This window comes from Mus pahari, chromosome 3 (genome assembly GCF_900095145.1).
Source record: "Mus pahari chromosome 3, PAHARI_EIJ_v1.1, whole genome shotgun sequence".
Lineage (NCBI taxonomy): Eukaryota > Metazoa > Chordata > Mammalia > Rodentia > Muridae > Mus > Mus pahari.
This window is the reverse complement of record NC_034592.1, coordinates 143231817-143237065: the sequence shown is the minus strand read 5'-3', so window position 1 is coordinate 143237065 and position 5249 is coordinate 143231817. Positions and strand designations below refer to the sequence as shown.

General features: G+C 48.9%; 1 protein-coding gene across 3 annotated transcripts in view; it reads left to right on the top strand.

The window, feature by feature from the left end:
• Positions 1-4193: 4193 nt before the first annotated feature.
• Positions 4194-5249, top strand: part of Zhx3 (zinc fingers and homeoboxes 3) — a 113936-nt gene continuing 112880 nt past the window's right edge. Inside the window, exon 1 of one of the 3 annotated variants that reach the window (XM_021193336.1) lies at positions 4194-4395. The gene's annotated coding sequence lies outside the window, so the exon portion shown is untranslated. Of the gene's footprint in view, positions 4396-4670; positions 4811-5249 lie in introns of those variants that run through there. The other 2 variants (XM_029536726.1, XM_029536725.1) reach the window with 2 other exon arrangements.

The window sequence follows — 5249 nt, the reverse complement described above, 5'->3', positions numbered from 1 at the left end:
AGTTGACACAAAACTAGCCAGTACACTGTCCATAGCCTTTCTTGAAACAGGCTCTCTAATTGGCCTGGGGCTCACTAGAGTGTCTAGCTAGTGAGCCCTAGAGATCTTCAGGTCTCTGCCTCTCCACTGGTGGGATTACAAGTGTGAGCCACCATGCCTGGCTTGTGGCTTCTGAGGACTGAATTAAAGATGTATACTTGTACAGCAAGCACCTTAGATCCTGTCTCCCTGGTCTCTTTATGAGATTCTTCCATGTGATTTTTCTGTAGTTATTTCGTGGCCAAGTTCTTTCTGAACAGCAAAGCTTAGTTTTATTTTCATGCCTTGTGGCCCACAGCAAAGTCACGGAATACTTTCCGCAGCCTGCTCGCTGTCTCATCACATCTGTGTTATTTTTAGAATTTGCAAAATATTCTTGAGTCTATCAGACAGTTGGGGACCACCTCTGTATGTATGAGGCAGGCCCAATCATTAAGAATTGTAGAGAAAGATGCCTACCTTGGGATTCTATTCTCAGAGAGTCTATATTCTCCAGATCTTAATTTTAAAAAATTACTTTTTTAATTTTTATTTTTGTGTATGACTGTCTGCCTGTGTGTATGTATGTGTACCATGTGTGTGGAGTGTCCTTGGGATTCAGAAAAGTGTTGGATGCCCTAGAACTAGTGTGTTACAGATGGTTGTGAGCTGTCGTGTTGGGGGCTGAGAATTGAAGGCAGGTTCTCTGGAAGAGCAACCAATGCTCCTAACCATTGAGCCATCTCTCCAATCCTTATTTTTAATTTTGTGTTCATGACTATGTATGGGCTGTTCACATAGATGTAGTTCCTAAATAGGTCAGAAGAGGGTGCCAGATCTCCTGAAGCTGGAATTATAGGCAGTTGTGATCTACCTGACATGGGTGCTGGAAACTGAACTTGAGTCCTTTGCAAGAGCGGTACTAGCTCCTAACTGGTGAGCCAACTCTTAAGACCTTTACTCTAATCCACACACACACACACACACACACACACACACACACACACATGCATAATAAGCTAGGATTCACATCTGAGAGAGAATGTGAGGCTTTTTCTTTCTGAATTTGTGCCAGCTTGCTTAATATACTTTCCAGATCCTCCCGTTTCCCTGAAAGTTTCACATTTTCATTATGGAGAGTAAAATTCCATTATGCATATGTACAACACTATGTACTCACCTGTTGCTGAGCATCTACGCTAGCTCCCCTTCCTTGCTAGGGTAAAGAGTAAAGTAATAATCATGTATATGCAAGCATCTTTAGGGTCCTTTGGGTATATGTGCCCCAAATCCACTTTTTTTTTTTCAAACACACCGGGGTTTTTAAGTATGTCTGGATGATCCAAACTTCTATTCTCAAGAGGTTTACTGTCCAAGCCATCTTCCTAGAAATTTAATTTTAAAAAGAAACTTTTAAATTTTATTTATTTATTTATTTACAGGGCCAGAGAGCTCTCAGGAGTCAGTTCTTTCTTTCTACCATGTGGGTCCTGGGGATGAGACTCAGATTTTCAGGCTTGGCATCAAGTGCCTAACCTGTCAAGTCCTCTCATGGGTCCTTTTTCTGTTGAAGGGAAATAATTTGCCTCTGATTAAATATTATCAACAAGTTCCCCTTCTCTTTGAGATCCCTCCTGACAGTAAGTATGTGCTGGTTGCTGCTTCTGCCTCCAGTCACTCCAGTCATCTCCCCAGGCTTAGCTTCTAGCTTCCAGTGTCATTGGGAACACTTCCCCCACTCACCTTCATTGTTTCTTTGGCCCTTCGGATGTTTGTTCTCTCCACTGGTACTGGAGATGGAACTCTGGGGCTTGACTATGCCAGGGCAAGCACTGTATGTCCCTAGTCGCAAGTCTCTCTCCGGTCTTTCATTTTTATCTTGAGATAAGGTCTTGCTAAAGTTGCCAAGGCTGGCTCAAACTTGCGGTCCTTCTGCCTTAGCCTCCCAAGTATCAGGGATTACATGTAAGCACCAGCTTACTTGCTCCATACTGGTAATTATACCCTTTGTGCTATGTTTACCAAAGCAGTTGGCATTTGCATGTCCTCCTCCAGAACTGCAGCGTTACATGTCTGTCTCTTCTGAAATATGGAGCTCTTTGGCATCTGTCTTGCTTTCGTCTGCATCTCTCAGAGTGCCTAGGTGAGAAAAGGTACTTGGAAAATTGGTTGAATAAATGAAAATAAATTGGAGTACAACATATCTTATATACTCATTCATTCAAGAAATAATGAGTGAACATGTCCAGATGTTGAAAATAAGCAGAACAAACATTCCTGCCCTGAGGGACATGAAAGACAGGAGAGGTTAAAAGGGCCAGGCAGAGAGGCAAAGCACAGCCAAGGGAGATGGCATGGTGAGGGTGGGACTTGATATCCATCAAAGGAAATACCTTTTGAATAGAAATGTGAAGTGAGACACATCTTTCCAATGCCCAGGAGGACATATCCTAAGTGCAAGAGTCATTCATGTTCCAGGAGCAGGAAGGAGGCTAGTGTGGTTGGCTGAGGCAAGAGGAAGAAGGAAATGTGCTTAGTTAGAAAAAGGGTGCAGATTGCACGTGATCTAGGGGGTCTCTGGAATAAAGGCTGTTTTTTGTTTGTTTGTTTGTTTGTTTTGTTTTTTTTTAAATATGCCCAAGATAGGAACCATTGGATTAAAAAAAAAACAACAACAAACAAAACAAAACAAAAAACGACTTATTTCCTTCCTCTCCTCCCCCCAGCCCCCAGGAACATTATTTTGGCGTAGGTTTTAACTAAGATCTCAGTGACTGTTGTGTTGACTACAGGCTGGAATGAAGGAGAACAGGTAGGGAAGATGATATTGCAGTATTCCCAGCATGCAGATGTCTAAAGGTGGCGTTGGCAGGCTGGCTAATGGATTAAGATGGCTATGATTGGAAGAGAGGAGTGAAGGGTGGCTGAGACGCTTTGGCCTGATCATTAAAAAAGAAACAAAACAAAACTGGGCTTGACACGAACTGTATGCAATGAGGAAGATTGTGTAATAACCATATGCAGTGTGTTAAGGTACAAGTTCTAGTGCTTGATTCTGGACATGGTTAAGTTTGGCACACTGCTCACACTTAAAACATACATTTACTGGACCGTGATAAATTCTGCTTTTTTGTTTTGTTCTTTGAGACAGGGTCTTACTATGTAGTCCAGACTGGTTTGGAACTTGCTATGTAGCCCAGGCTGATCCCAAACTTGCAATCCTCCTGCTTTAGCCTCTTTCAGTGAGCTTATAGGTGTAGGCCATCTCATACACAGCGATAAAGTCAGCCTCATTTACTAAACACCAAGATAACGTGCAGGAAGCTTTACACAGACTGCCATGTAATCTCACTCATTCTATATAATCCTAATATTTTGTTGCCTTTTGTGGATGAGAGATTGTGGCCGATTGATATTCGATATAAGCAAATTTGGGATTGGGACCCCCTTAGTCTTCAGAGCTCTATTTGCCAATCTAGATCCAAAGCAGTGAGGGGTCACTTTCTGAACATATTTGCCACAGGTTCTGTTGTGAAAAGATGCCTGGAACAGGAAACAAGATTTTAATCCCAGGCCAACAGCAGCTGTGAAAGTGACCATGAAGGGAGCAGGTGTTTGAAAGCGCCACTCTCCTAAGACAGTGTTAAAGAATCGGAGATCATGCATTTGTTTCGGCCGCTATTTCTTTGAGTAAACAAGATACTAGAACCTGCCGTGAACCCTTAGTGGTGTTAAAAAAAACAACTCCCAAATGTGGCTAATTTGGAAACACTGCACTGGGGAGAGAGGGCGCACGGGTCTGGGACCCTTGCCCAGACGACATCCTTTTGAAAGTTTAACCTCGTGCGACCTTCCTTAGGTGGCTCTCAAGAAAGACCAGGATACGGAGCACAAAGGCCGGGAACGGCTTAGGGCCTCAGCATCCGCTCGGTTGTCCGCCTCCCCCGCACCCCGCGGTGGCCCCTGACACTGAGAACGCTGGCCCGCAGCCGACCGGCGCATGCGCTCTGGGTAAGGTCCGCTCCCCGCGACGTCAAGGGGTTTTGCGCCCGTTTCCCAAAGCCCCGCCTCCTAGCGCCTGAGGCGACCCGGGCGGGGGGTGGAGGGGTGGGGTCGAGCCACGCCCCCAGCCGAGTCGAGGAGGGCCGACCGGAGCCGAACGCCTCCGAGTGCCACCGAGCTCGGCCGAGCGGCCGGGAGTCAGTTGGTGCCGCTCGTCTTCGCCACAGAAGCAGCCCGTGGCTCTGGCGTCGCCGTCGCCGCCGCCGCCGCCGCCTCCGCGGGGCCTGTGCCGGCCGGCCGCCCACCGGGGAGGGACGGAGGCCCGCGGCGTGGGGAGAGCAGCCGGGCCACGGGTGCCGCCGCCGCCGCCGCCAGGTGAGAGCCCGCCGAGGCCCTTCGTCCCGAGAGCTGTCAGTCCCGGGCGTCTGTGTGTCTCCCCGCCTGTCAGCCCCTGTGTGTTTGCGAGCGCCTTCCCGCCAGGCCCCGGCTCCCGCCCGGCCCCGTCAGCCGCCAGCACCCCCGCTCCGAGCGGCCCCGCCCCTTCCCCCCGATGTCCCGCCTTCCCCATCTGTCAGCGCCGCGCTCGCTCGCCCGCCGTGGGCTCCACGCCCGGGAGTCCAGGGTCTGGGTGGTCGCGCGGGACAGAGTTGCAGAAGGAGCCGAAGCCGGCCGGAGGTGGGGGGGGGGGCCTGGCCGTGGGGGCGTGTGTCCCCACTCCCGCGGGCGGCTTGCGAGCGGCTGGCACCGGTGCGTCTGGTGAAACGAGCGTCGGGACTCGAACCACTCAGGGGTACAGTGGAATCCTCCTTGCCCACGCCGAGACACCCGGGTTCTAGGAGGTCCAGATGGGCGTGGGAGCAGAGTTTGGAACCCGGGAAGCCTCTCCAGTTTGGGGTTTTCATTCAGAGAAACCTGTTGGAAGTGATTGAGGAGTGGGTAGGGTGTGGGGCTTAGGGTGGAAAGTATCTGAGAGCTTGCGGCATTCTGAGTTGTGTGGCTTGCATTTGTGAACAGTGACTGCCTTGGTAGTGTGTCCGGTGAGAAACTGTTGTGTGACGCGGGTGGGGGGTTAGAGAAGGGAAGGCATGCTCTTTTCTGCCTTTCTGGATGTCATGTCAACACATATATTTATCTAGATATCCTAAAATGTTTATTCATGAGGCATCCACACATTGTTTAATTAAAAAAAAAGAATATGGCACTTTCTCTCTCTCTCTCTCTCTCTCTCT